Here is a 15,163-nt window from a genome sequence, read left to right as displayed (position 1 = left end):
TTTGTTTACCTTAGAAAGGCAGGGTAGGATAGATATAGGTCTGTAGCAGTTTAGGTCAAGAGTGTCCCCCCCTTTGAAGAGGGGGATAACCGCAGCTTCTTTCCAATCTTTGGGAATCTCAGAGGACACGAAAGAGAGGTTGAACAGGCTAGTAATAGGGGTTGCAACAATTTCGGCAGATCATTTTAGAAAGAAAGGGTCCAGATTGTCTAGCCCGGCTGATTTGTAGGGGTCCAGATTTTGCAGCTCTTTCAGAACATCAGCTGACTGGATTGAGGAGAAGGAGAAATGGGGAAGGCTTGGGTGAGTAGCTGTGGGGGGGGGTGCAGTGCTGTTGACCGCGGTAGGGGTAGCCAGGTGTAAAGCATGGCCAGCCGTAGAAAAATGTTTATTGAAATGTTCAATTATAGTGGATTTATCAGTGGTGACAGAGTTTCCTATCCTCAGTGCAGTGAGCAGCTGGGAGGAGGTGTTCTTATTCTCCATGGACTTTACAGTGTCACAGAACTTTTTTGAGTTTGTGTTGCAGGAAGCAAATTTCTGCTTGAAAAAGCTAGCCTTGGCTTTTCTAACTGCCTGTGTATATTGGTTTCTAACTTCCATGAAAAGTTGCATATCACGGGGCCTGTTTGATGCTAATGCAGAATGCCACAGGATGTTTTTGTGTTGGTTAAGGGCAGTCAGGTCTGGAGAGAACCAAGGCCTATATCTGTTCCTGGTTCTAAATTTCTTCAATGGGGCATGATTATTTAGGGTGGAGAGGAAGGCATTTAAAAAAATAACCAGGCATCCTCTACTGACGGGATGAGCTCAATATCCTTCCAGGATACCCTGGCCAGGTCGATTAGAAAGGCTTGCTCGCTGAAGTGTTTCAGGGAGCGTTTGACAGTGATGAGTGGAGGTCGTTTGACCGCTGACCCATTATGGATGCAGGCAATGAGGCAGTGATCACTGACATCTTGGTTGAAAACAGCAAAGGTGTATTTAGAGGGCAAGTTGGTTAGGATGATATCTATGAGGGTGCCCGTGTTTACGGCTTTGGGGTGGTACCTGGTAGGTTCATTGATAATTTATGTGAGATTGAGGGCATCAACCTTAGATTATAGGATGGCTGGGGTGTTAAGCATGTCCCAGTTTAGGTCACCTAGCAGCACAAGCTCTGAAGATAGATGGGGGGCAATCAGTTCACATGTGGTGTCCAGAGCACAGCTGGGGACAGAGGGTGGTCTATAGCAGGTGGCAATGGTGAGAGACTTGTTTTTAGAGAGGTGGATTTTTAAAAGTAGAAGTTCAAATTGTTTGGGTACAGACCTGGATATTAGGACAGAACTCTGCAGGCTATCTCTGCAGTAGATTGCAACACCGCCCCCTTTGGCCGTTCTATTTTGTCTGAAAATGTTGTAGTTAGGGATGGAGATTTCAGAGTTTTTGGTGGTCTTCCTAAGCCAAGATTCAGACACGGCTAGGACATCCGGGTTGGCAGAGTGTGCTGAAGCAGTGAATAAAACAAACTTAGGGAGGAGGCTTCTAATGTCAACATGCATGAAACCAAGGCTATTACGGTTACAGAAGTCATCAAAAGAGAGCACCTGGGGAATAGGAGTGGAGCTAGGCACTGCAGGGCCTGGATTCACCTCTACATCACCAGACGAACAGAGGAGGAGTAGGATAAAAGCTGTGAGGAGAGTACGGCTAAAAGCTATGAGAATTGGTCGTCTATGACGTCCGGAATAGAGTAAAAGCAGCAGGTTTCTGGGGGCGATAAAATAGCTTCAAGGTATAATGTACAGACAAAGGTATGTAGGATGTGAATACAGTGGAGGTAAATCTAGGCATTGAGTGATGATGAGAGAGACATTGTCTCTAGAAACATCATTGAAACCAGGTGACATCATAGCATGTGTGGGTGGTGGAACTGAAAGGTTGGATAAGGTATAATGAGCAGGGCTAGAGGCTCTACAGTGAAATAAGCCAATAAACACTAACCAGAACAGCAATGGACAAGGCATATTGACATTAAGGAGAGGCATGCTTAGCCGAGTGATCATAAGGGTCCAGTGAGATTCAGACAGCTAGCCGGGCCATAGGTAGCAAGCTGGCAGAAGATGGAGGGAGCTCTGTTTTTAGCCACCTCGTGCGTTTCCGTCTGTCGATTAGTGGGGTTCCGGGTGGTAGAGGGGACCAATCCAATTGGCAAAATAGTTATAGTTATAGTGGCCTGAGAAAATTGTCCGATAGACCTATTCAGATAGCAGCCGATAAGACAGCTAACGATTAGCGGGCCGCAGATGGGCGTTCAGGTTACGTCGCGACGGAGGGGCCAGTTGGATAACTCCCTTGAGCAGATAACGTCGGTAGTCTAGTCGTGAAGACCAGGTGGGGCTTCGCATCGGCAGTAAAACGAGTCCGGATAGGTGATTGTAGCCCAGGAGTGGCTGATGGAACTCTTGAGCTGGCTAGCGCCGGATTAATTGATGTTTACTCTGGGACCGACGTTAGCCAATAGTCACTCGGATAGCAGCTAGCTAGCTGCAAGATCCAGGTGTAAATGTCCAGAGCTTGCGATAGAAATCCGGGGATATGAAGAGAAAAATAGGTTCGGTATGCTCTGGACTGCTTCGAGTTGTACAAAACTGGCGATAGCTATTCGAGTTAAGGGACAGCTGATGACCGCCAACGTGGTTAGCTGAATACTAACGCTAGCTTCTGGCTAGCTTCTGGCTAGCTTCTGTTGTGGATTTCAGATTTGAGGTGAATAATACTTTTTTTTTTAATTGGTGAGGCGAGTTGCAGGAGAGTGCTTTGAAGTTGAGTACAGAAGTACAGAGAGATCCTTGATGAAAACCTGCTCCAGAGCGCTCAGGACCTCAGACTGGGGTGAAGGTTCTCAGGACAATGACCCGAAGCTCACAGCCAAGACAACGCAGGAATGGTTTCGGGACAAGTCTCTGAATGTCCTTGAGTGGCCCAGCCAGATCTTGGACTTGAACCTGATCGAACATCTCTGAAGAGACCTGAAAATAGCTGTGCAGCAACGCTCCCCATCCAACCTGACAGAGCTTGAGAAGGTTTCCCACTCCTGCTGGTTGGTCAGTTCACGGCCATGGCCACCACCATGGGGTGTTCTGTCAATTCTGAGGGTAGAACAGAGTCTACTGTCTATAGATCATACTGTAAGAATACTGTAACATGTTTAGTGAATTTACATGCATTACAATATGTAATTTACTGTAAATGTAATGGTAAAGCATAGTGCATATCCTGCAGACATTTTGTTGGTGAAATGTTCTCATGATCAAATTGACAGTTGATCTTTTCAGATTGGGGTAAACTAATCTGGCAGCCTCTGCCATGATAAGGCCTCTGTTTACCACATGGTCAACGACGATGCCCTGGACTTCATTAGACACAACTGTTCCCTCCCGCTCTCTGATGTCCACCTCTTTGACGGAGCCCATGCCCACCTCTTTGACCTCTTTAATGGGGCCCATGCCCACCTTTCCGATCCCCTTGTCCACGACCTCTTTGATTTATTCCTCTCCTTTGCTGTCTATCCTGCTCCATGTTGAAAGAAATTGCAAGTGTTCACACATCCCCTTTTATATGGTGACAAATTCTGAAATCAATTATCAAAAACTAGTAGTTATCATGTTATGATACATGTTATTTAGATGTTTATACATTACAAACACACATTCTATTTCTGTAGTTCTCAAAATCCAAACTAGTTTAAAAACTAGTTTAAAATGTATAGGTTTACCAAACGGTTAAGTGATTAACTATTAAGCGCAGTTGGATTAAGAGATGGACAAATGTATTTAAACAAATGAGAAGAGAATCATATGAAAAGCATTGTGAGCAGTGCGTTGTGAAAGGCAATTACTTTATATGAAAGGTATTTCTAGATGAAACTGATTAGATTGGGTGAAAACGTTACTGTATGATTGTGTGTGTTGTACTTAGTCAATTGAAAATGTGCTTAAAGTTTTGAAAAAAAGCATTTTTTTATGATCTGTTTTGAGTTTTGTACTAAGAGGTTCACTACATGTGTGAAAATAGCACCAAAGAAAATTAATACTAATGGTAATAATAATCATAGTAATAAAACAGGGGTGTGTGTGTGTGTGTGTATGTGTGTGTGTGTGTGTGTGTGTGTGTGTGTGTGTGTGTGTGTGTGTGTGTGTGTGTGTGTGTGTGTGTGTGTGTGTGTGTGTGTGTGTGTGTGTGTGTGTGTGTGTGTGTGTGTGTGTGTGTGTGTGTGTGTGTGTGTGTGTTTCATGAATGCACAGATCCCCTTTTGGCCCTCCAGATGGAGAACTCAGTGTTTTGCGGCCTGTAAAAGTGCAAATAAAATATAACTCAGTGGAATCTCGGTCATAAACTAAGAAAGAGAGGCTGCGTTTATAACCCTATAGGGAAATCACTCAAGCAACAGCTCTCGACATCAATGTTCACATATTCAGAAAAAAGATGTTCTCTTGCTATTCTACATATTTCCTACCATCCTGTTGTTATTGTTTTTGACTGAGGGAGAGTGTGAAAGATTGAGAGAGCGAAAGATGGAGGGATGGAGTGAGGGAACAAAGTAGTGTAAGGTTATTCAGAACTCCAGTTCCTCCTCTCCTCTGTGCTATGGGCTCCGCATGTTACTGCCTTAATGAGACAAAGGTAGCTACTCTGTTCTCCCAATGAAAATAAGCCTTGCTTGTTGCTGGCAGGGTGCTCTGTTTACAAAATACAGTTCTGCATGTGGGAACGAGGCTGTTGGGACAGACAGGCAGATTGAGAAGAATGGTGAACGTGCATAAAGATGGCAGAGTACAGATATGATGTCATTGTTCAAGATCTATCCACAGAGTTTTGTAACTACAGCACGTGACATGGTTTAGTGCCCATTAATCAGCACAATCTGCATTCTCTTTTTTTTTTGTCAGAGATAGAATTTCGATCATGTATACTTTGCTAATGCCAATATTTTTTTTTTAAGTAATGAAAGCAATCTACAATACAGCGAACTTAGCAAACAAGTCATGATTTGTGGTAAGCGCATGGAGGCCGCCATCTTTATGAACATCCACCATTGAACAGGTGACCGAACCAAGTAGCAACTCGGGAAAGGGTGAATCAGGCCAGTGAGATTCCAACCTCACCATAGTCCACTAAACTGGGTCTCTTACCCCAAAAAACAACCTGTGCACATTATCCCCGGCTCCAGGATGACAAGACTGAGGGGTCATTTTAAATCCATGTGGGGGCACAACTAGTATTGCTTTAGAGCCCTAATAACACAAGGTAATTTGGTCCTACTATCGTTCAAATGTAGCCGTACACATCAACAACCGTCGCTTTATATAATAACACAAGAAAGATATTCACCCCACTATGAAATGTGTATCTGAAATGCAACCGTAGCATCTACCGCCAAGCACAGAACAGCTCGACACGATGAGCACCAATAGTTTATGAAAGATGATTACAGGCTTCATAGCTTAAACTTCAATCATTAGAACTATAGGCTACATTTCTGTTTGAATTTGTGATACTACGCAATGAGCGTAACCAAGCCACCACTTCTCCAGGTGCACAATATTTTCTGTGTGGGAGAGTTTCAGAAAAGCAAAAAAAGTGCATATTCTAAAGTCATAGCTAATGTGTAATTTCCTACGTAGCAGTAGGTAATCTGAATATGCTGCGAATAAGAGTAAATTACAATTCCAAGAGCAACACGCGAACGCAAAGATTATGTTTCAAATCTACTTTGAAACAAAAGTATACACCTCACACACATAGTTATGGGCTTAAAAAAAGAAGACACCTGTACCATGACAGATATAGAGTAGAAATGTATTGAATCCCAACATTAGACTTAATATACAGTACCAGTCAAAAGTCTGGACACACCTACACATTCCATGGGTTGTGATAAACCAGAGTTACCTCAGCTGCAGAGGTGACAGAGTTCAAGTAACAGACACATCTCAACATCAACTGTTCAGAGGAGACTGCATGAATCATGCCTTCATGGTTGAATTGCTGCAAAGAAAATACTACCAAAGGACACCAATAAGAAGAAGAGACTTCCTTGGGCAAAGAAACACGAGCAATGGACATTAGACCGGTGGAAATCTGTCCTTTGGTCTGATGAGTCCAAATTTGCAATTTTTAGTTCCAACCTCCGTGTCTTTGTGAGACACAGAGTAGGTGAATGGACGATCTCAGCATGTGTGGTTCCCACCGTGAAGCATGGAGGAGGAGGTGTGATGGTGTGCTGGTGACACTGTCAGTGATTATTTTAGAATTCAAGGCACACTCAACCAGCAAGGCTACCACAGCATTCTGCAGCCATACGCCATCCCATCTGTTTTGCGCTTAGTGGGACTATCATTTGTTTTTCAACAAGACAATGACCCAAAACACACCTCCAGGATGTGTAAGGGCTATTTGGCCAAGAAGGAGAGTGATGGAGTGCTGCATCAGATGACCTGGCCTCCACAATAACCTGAGCTCAACCCAATTGAGATGGTTTGGGATGAGTTGGACCACAGAGTGAAGGAAAAGCAGCAAACAAGTGCTCAGCATATGTGGGAACTCCTTCAAGACTGTTGGAAAAGCATTCCTTATGAAGCTGATTGAGAGAATGCCAAGGGTGGGCAAAGCTGTCATCAAGGGTGGCTACTTTGAAGAATCGAACACTTTTTTGGTTACTACATGATTCTATATGTGTTATTTCATAGTATTGATGTCTTCACTATTATTCTACAATGTAGAACATTTAAAAAAAATTCAAGAAAAACACTTGAATGAGCACAGTTGAAGTCGGAAGTGTACATACACCTTAGCCAAATACATTTAAACTCAGTTCCTCACAACTCCTAACATTTCATCCTAGTAAAAATCCGCTGTCTTAGGTCAGTTAGGATCACCACTTTATTTTAAGAATGTGAAATGTCAGAATAATAGTAGAAAGAATGATTAATTACAGCTTTTATTTCTTTCATCACACTCCCAGTGGGTCAGAAGTTTACATACACTGAATTAGTATTTGGTAGCATTGCCTTTAAATTGTTTAACTTGGGTCAAACCTTTCGGGTAGCCTTCCACAAGCTTCCCACAATAAGATGGGTGAATTTTGGCCCATTCCTCCTTACAGAGCTGGTGTAACTGAGTCAGGTTTGTAGGCCTCCTTTCTCGCACACGCATTTTCAGTTCTGCCCACACATTTTCTATAGGATTGAGGTCAGGGCTTTGTGATGGCCACTCCAATACCTTGACTTTGTTGTCCTTAAGCCATTTTGCCACAACTTTGGAAGTATGCTTGGAGTCATTGTCCATTTGGAAGACCCATTTGCGACCAAGCTTTAACTTTCTGACTGATGTCTTGAGATGTTGCTTCAATATATCCACATAATTTTCTTTCCTCATGATGCCATCTATTTTGTGAAGTGCACCAGTCCCTCCTGCAGCAAAGCACCCCCACAACATGATGCTGCCACTCCCGTGCTTCACGGTTGGGATGGTATTCTTCGGCTTGCAAGCCTCCCCCTTTTTCCTCCAAACATAACGATGGTCGTTATGGCCAAACAGTTCTATTTTTGTTTCATCAGACCAGAGGACATTTCTCCAAAAAGTATGATCTTTGTACCCATGTGCATTTGCAAACCGTAGTCTGGCTTTTTTATGGCGGTTTTGGCTTCTTCCTTGCTGAGCGGCCTTTCAGGTTATGTCGATATAGGACTTGTTTTACTGTGGATATAGATACTTTTGTACCTGTTTCCTCCAGCATCTTCAAAAGGTCCTTTGATGTTGTTCTGGGATTGATTTGTTCTTTTCACACCAAAGTATGTTAATCTCTAGGAGACAGAACACGTCTCCTTCCTGAGCGGTATGACGCCTGCGTGGTCCCATGGTGTTTATACTTGCGTACTATTGTTTGTTCAGATGGACGTGGTACCTTCAGGTGTTTGGAAATTGCTCCCAAGGATGAACCAGGCTTGTGAAGGTCTTGGCTGATTTCTTTTGATTTTCCCATGATGTCAAGCAAAGAGACACTGAGTTTGAAGGTAGGCCTTGAAATGTATCCACGGGTACACCTCCAATTGACTCAAATTATGTCAATTAGCCTATCAGAAGCTTCTAAAGCCATGACATCATTTTCTGGAATTTTCCAAGCTGTTGAAAGGCACAGTCAACTTAGTGTAACTTCTGACCCACTGGAATTGTGATACAGTGAATTATAAGTGAAATTATCTGTCTGTAAACAATTGTTGGAAAAATTACTTGTGTCATGCACAAAGTAGATGTCCTGACTGACTTGCCAAACGTGGAGTGGTTGAAAAACAAGTTTTAATGACTATTGTCACATCCTGACCAGCAGAGGGAGCAATTGGATTAGTTTTGGTCAGGATGTGGCAGGGTTTTTGTGTGTGTGAATGGTTGTGTTGGTGATTAGGACTCCCAATTGAAGGCAGGTGTGTTGAGTTGCCTTTGATTGGGAGACCTATATAGGAGTGTGTGTTTTTCTTTGGGGTTGTGGTTAATTGTTTCTGTTCAGTGTGATATGCTGTCAGTACTGTTTAGCTGTCGGTATTTTCTTGTTTTTGTAGTGTTCCAGTGATCTTTTTTTGAATTAAATGATGCTGAACACTAACTCTGCTGCATTTTGGTCCACTTCTTCTCTCCATGATGACAGTTGTGACAGAATTACCCACCAAACCAGGACCAAGCAGCAGAGGAACGAGGAGGGAGGATGGACGTGGGCAGAGATAAGGAGGAGCGTTTCCAGGGCTATGGAAGAGTTTAGTAAACTCGAGAGGCAGCCCCAATCATTTTTTTGGGGGGGCACAAGGGCAGTTTTGCGGGGCAAGAATGGAGCCCCAGGCCAGCTCCCCACACTAGCATGGAGGTGCGTGTCTCCAGGCTGGCACGTCCAGTACCAGCCCCCGCATTAGGCGTCTAGTGTGTCAGCCCAGCCTTGCCAGTCAGGTGTCGCCAGAGCTGCCTGCCAGTGAGGAGTCGCCAGAGCTGCCTGCCAGTCAGGAGTCGCCAGAGCTGCCTGCCAGTCAGGAGTCGCCAGAGCTGCCTGCCAATCAGGAGTCGCCAGAGCTGCCTGCCAGTCAGGAGTCGCCAGAGCTGCCTGCCAGTCAGGAGTTGCCAGAGCTGCCGGCCAATCAGGAGTCGCCAGAGCTGCCTGCCAGTCAGGAGTCGCCAGAGCTGCCGACTGCCCGGAGATGCCAGAGCGGCCCGACTGCCCGGGTCTGCCAGAGCGGCCCGACTGCCCGGGTCTGCCAGAGCGGCCCGACTGCCCGGGTCTGCCAGAGCGGCCCGACTGTCCGGGTCTGCCAGAGAGGCCCGCCTGTCCTCCGGCCCAGCCCGAGCGGCCCGCCTGTCCTCCGGCCCAGCCCTAGCGGCCCGCCTGTCCTCCGGCCCAGCCCGAGCGGCCCGCCTGTCCTCCGGTCCAGCCCGAGTGGTCCGTCTGCCAGGGTCAGCCCGAGTGGCCCATCTGCCCGGTGCAGCTATCGGCACCACCGAAGTGGGCGACGCCGAAGGTGGAGAGAGGTCCACGTCCCGCACCTGAGCCACCTCCAGGATAGGTGGGTTGGGGAGGGAGGGTGTAGCACAGTGCCGTCGTTGACGGCAGCCACCCTCCCTTCCCTCCCTTATTGTTTAGGGGTTATGTTTATTGGTTTTGTTGGGGTATTGGGGAATTTTTGTTGTGTTTTCTTTTTGTAAGGTGCATTACGGGGTCTGCACCTTGAGGGGGGGTACTGTCTTATCCTGACCAGCAGAGGGAGCAATTGGATTAGTTTTGGTCAGGATGTGGCAGGGTTTTTGTGTGTGTGAATGGTTGTGTTGGTGATTAGGACTCCCAATTGAAGGCAGGTGTGTTGAGTTGCCTTTGATTGGGAGTCCTATATAGGAGTGTGTGTTTTTCTTTGGGGTTGTGAGTAATTGTTTCTGTTCAGTGTGATATGCTGTCAGTACTGTTTAGCTGTCGGTATTTTCTTGTTTTTGTAGTGTTCCAGTGATCTTTTTTTGAATTAAATGATGCTGAACACTAACTCTGCTGCATTTTGGTCCACTTCTTCTCTCCATGACGACAGTTGTGACAACTATATCCTAAGTGTATGTAAACTTCCAACTTCAACTGTAAGTGTGTCCAAACTTTTGACTGGTACTGTACATCACAGAAGACTGAAATATAACAAAACCGTTTGATGTAGAAACACCAGATTTTCTGCGTTTAAAAAAATAATGTTTATTTATTATGAATTTATGAGAAATATCAATAGCATTCCACCCATGAGGCAACTAGAGGGCAATTTGGTCATTTGACTGCAGGAAAGGGATGATAACAGATTGAGGGGCTACACAGTATTGATCCTACAATTAAATTGTAAAAACATTTAGGCCTATCTGAAACAACCACAACTGTCATTTTGCACCCAAGAAAGCATGCCATGTTGAAGAGAAGCCCCGTGAAGACTGGCGGCCCAAGATACGCTCATTAAAACAGCACACACCGTATCCATTGATTCAGGACAGAAGGCTACAGCCAGTCAGCGCAATAAAAGGATCATGTTAGATGCACTCTCAATTTTATCTTCACCTCAGAGCACAACCAATAGGCTAAGTTGGTCATTGTCCCTATACCCCTCAAATAACTCAAAGCTGTATATCTATCAATAGCAATTAGACCTGCAAAAACAAGGTATGACATTAAAATAACTGCATTGACCTAAAAAGCAAATTAATGAAGAAATAATATTTAGAAACCCCCCCGCCCTGTATCCAATCAGTTTCCTAAACAAGGTAATGAAGGCAGTACCTAATGACATTGCACGGCTAGGTGCCCAATCAGAATGCATTTTTTAAATAAATATGACATTATTACATCCCCACCTGTCCTCAGATATAGCCTCTGTCCCGGTCTGCACAACTGGCAAAAACGGGCAGGGTAATTCATATATCATTTGTTATGTTTATGGTGAAACAAAACTGGGGGGGGCACAAATTATATTTGGGGGTCCATGCCACGGCTTTGCCAGCTCCTAAAGCCGTCTCTGGTGCTCATTCAGAGTCAAGAAGCATTTCTGTTTGTGTTTGGATTGGCCTGTCCCTGGAGCGTCTGCATCCATCTTTTCTAATCAGGCTCCTGTGTTTTCCTCTAAAAGTGTCATTCAGTGGCAGAAAAATAGCATTCTCGTCATTAGATGTTAGATGGCTTTGACCCCAGGCTGGCTGGCAATAGAGGCCCCAGAATACCTATGGAAGTGAGGGGCAGCACAGAGGAACTGGAGCACAGTGGCTTTCTAAGCATCTACTGTGTACATTCTCCACATGCAAAACCCAGATAGAACATTCCAGCGAGTTAGTGAAACCAGAGGACTGATGCTCTGTTCGGCCAGTCCAGCACAGAGCTATTGTGTGTGGAATAATAGCACAGCGTGTCCAGTGCCATGACCTCCTTTCCCTGTGGTTTGGCACATCCATCTCCTCAGTGATGGCTGGCGAGGACAGCAGCCCTCCTGCCTGGGTTCATGTGACCTCACTTCGCCTCTATCAAATAGAGACATCAAGCATCAAGTTATATTACACATGTGACTTCCCTTGCACTTGGGACATTACAATTCATCTAGAGTTGAGGTTCAGACTCTACATCTCTCTGTGCATTGTTACTATCTACAGGGGGTACTAGGACCTCTGGGGGTACTTGGCCTATCTACAGGGGTTACTAGGACCTCTGGGAGTACTTGACCTATCTACAGGGGGTACCAGCCCCTTTGGGAGTACTTTACCTATCCACAGGGGGTATTTGATTAAACCCATGAGACCATAGGCCTACTGGTAAAATGTACATGAGGGGGTACTTCAGGCAGAGTCAAATTCAGTTGGTGGTATAGTAACCGAAAAAGGTTGGGAACCACTGCAGTAGAGTACTGTATATGTCTAACTGGTAAAAATTGAGAAACAACAAGTCTGGCAGACGTCCTAGCTACGCAGCTCTCTCTATGACACCCTAGCTACACAGTACTCTTTATGACACCCTAGCTCCATGTAAAACGCTATGCAGTTTGAGCATAGACAGACGATTCACTCTGAAGGCTCTCCGCTTGCTGCTAAAAATGTTCATCATGCCAGGCAGGAAATTAGATGTCATTCAGATATTTATCTCTTGCAGATATAACTGCTGTCAAATAGTATTTGAACCCAGGTCTGCAGAGGAGAGGTGCACACCACAATTAGGACATCATTATCTAATAATGACAGCCACCCCAAGACAGTCTGTCAGCCACTGACCTCCAAGCACAGTCCTCCACCCGGAACACACAGCCTCTAATGACAGAGGTTTGTTGTACGACTTGGAAGGGATAAAACAATGAGTCCCTTTCTATCATTATTAAATGTTGTGGGGGAGCCGGGGAAATTATTTTAGGAGTGCAGACAAGCACAATGACGACAAAGCGGTAATGCTGTTTACGATGTCTGTCTTGTGAAAGGGCTTTGACCAGCCAGTAGAAATGAGCACAAGGAAACAACTGGGGCAATACAGGACTGCAAAAATGTTGTTTTGGGAATTTCTTTGTAATGGTTTAATCAGCAATGATATTTCCGATTGAAAATAGATGACCCTCCTAAACGATGATATAAGCAAAGGATTCCAAATGTGGCCATATAATCTACAGTGAACAATGGGAAATTTGAAATACAGTGGGGGGGAAAAGTATTTGATCCCCTGCTGATTTTGTACGTTTGCCCACTTACAAAGAAATGATCAGTCTATAATTTTAATAGTAGGTTTATTTGAACAGTGAGAGACAGAATAACAACAAAAAAATCCAGAAAAACGCATGTCAAAAATGTTATAAAATGATTTGCATTTTAATGAGGGAAATAAGTATTTGACCCCTCTGCAAAACATGACTTAGTACTTGGTGGCAAAACCCTTGTTGGCAATCACAGAGGTCAGACGTTTCTTGTAGTTGGCCACCAGGTTTGCACACATCTCAGGAGGGATTTTGTCCCACTCCTCTTTGCAGATCTTCTCAAAGAAATTAAGGTTTCTAGGCTGACGTTTGGCAACTCGAACCTTCAGCTCCCTCCACAGATTTTCTATGGGATTAAGGTCTGGAGATTGGCTAGGCCACTCCAGGACCTTAATGTGCTTCTTCTTGAGCCACTACTTTGTTGCCTTGGCTGTGTGTTTTGGGTCATTGTCATGCTGGAATACCCATCCACAACCCATTTTCAATGCCCTGGCTGAGGGAAGGAGGTTCTCACCCAAGATTTGATGGTACATGGCCCCGTCCATCGTCCCTTTGATGCGGTGAAGTTGTCCTGTCCCCTTAGCAGAAAAACACCCCCAAAGCATAATGTTTCCACCTCCATGTTTGACGGTGGAGATGGTGTTCTTGGGGTCATAGGCAGCATTCCTCCTCCTCCAAACACGGCGAGTTGAGTTGATGTCAAAGAGCTCAATTTTGGTCTCATCTGACCACAACACTTTCCCCAGTTGTCCTCTGAGTCATTCAGATGTTCATTGGCAAACTTCAGATGTGCATGTCTTGAGCAGGGGGACCTTGTGGGTGCTGCAGTATTTCAGTCCTTCACGGCGTAGTGTATTAACAATTGTTTTCTTGGTGACTATGGTCCCAGCTGCCTTGAGATCATTGACAAGATCCTCCCGTGTAGTTCTGGGCTGATTCCTCACCGTTCTCATGATCATTGCAACTCCACGAGGTGAGATCTTGCATGGAGCACCAGGCCGAGGGATATTGACATTTCTTTTGTGTTTCTTCCATTTGCGAATAATCGCACCAAATGTTGTCACCTTCTCACCAAGCTGCTTGGCGATGGTCTTGTAGCACATTCCAGCCTTGTGTAGGTCTACAATCTTGTCCCTGACATCCTTGGAGAGCTCGTTGGTCTTGGCCATGGTGGAGAGTTTGGAATCTGATTGATTGCTTCTGTGGACAGGTGTCTTTTTTACAGGTAACAAGCTGCGGTTAGGAGCACTCCCTTTAAGAGTGTGCTCCTAATCTCAGCTCGTTACCTGTATAAAAAACACCTGGGAGCCAGAAATCTTTCTGATTGAGAGGGGGTCAAATACTTATTTCCCTCATAAAAATGCAAATCAATTTATAACATTTTTGACATGCGTTTTTCTGGATATTTTTGTTGTTATTCTGTCTCAAACTGTTCAAATAAACCTACCATTAAAATTATAGACTGATCCTTTCTTTGTCAGTGGGCAAACGTACAAAATCAGCAGGGGATCAAATACTTTTTTCCCCAACTGTATATACTTTTCTTTAGCATGTCCTTCAGAATCTCCTTCATGGTCTCCTTAAAAAATGCCATTACGCGACTTCAGGTTGCGGCAGACGACTGAACTTGAAAATGCCTGAACCCCAGGTCAGAGAAGGCCATCTCAACATTCTGCTGAGAAACTTTCTGTGCCATCGCATTGACATTATTAAAGGGAACATCTTGACAAAAAGTGGCTTAGATGTGCAGTTCTAAATCTACAGTATGAAGGCTACCTTTTTCAATGACAAAATAGCATTTACTAACTAATATCAATTGTCAATGAAAAATGTTGTGTGTGTGTCAGTGTATGTCAGTGTGCATGCATGCATTCATTCATGTGTATGTGTTTCATTTGACACCACCAAAACAATTCAATGCTCATTACTTCCCCCAAGACTGTGCCCATGTCATCCAAAAAGTTATACTTTTTGACTCATCTGTACATGGAACATTTTTCCAAGAGTCTTGATGATAATCCAGGTGCTTCCAGGGGCTTTTTGGCAATCTTCAGTCAACTTTTTGGATGAGATGGGTCCCATTATGTCTGGTGAAAACCAAACACTGCATTCCACAGTAAGAACCTCATGCCAATGGTCAAGCATGGTGGTGGTAGTGAGAGGGTTTGGGGATGTTTTGCTGCCTCAGAACCTGGACGACTTACCTGGACGACTTGCATTAATAGAAGGAACCATGAATTCTGCTCTGTATCAGAGAACTCGACAAGAGAATGTCAGGCCATCAGTCTGTGAGCTGAAGCTGAAGCGCAGCTGGGTAATGCAGCAAGACAAAGATCCAAAACACACAATCAAGTCTACCTCAGGAGGCAGAAAAAATTTGACTTGTCACCTAAAACCCT

Source organism: Salmo trutta, chromosome 1, assembly GCF_901001165.1.
Source record: "Salmo trutta chromosome 1, fSalTru1.1, whole genome shotgun sequence".
Taxonomy (NCBI): domain Eukaryota; kingdom Metazoa; phylum Chordata; class Actinopteri; order Salmoniformes; family Salmonidae; genus Salmo; species Salmo trutta.
This window is presented reverse-complemented; position numbering follows the sequence as displayed.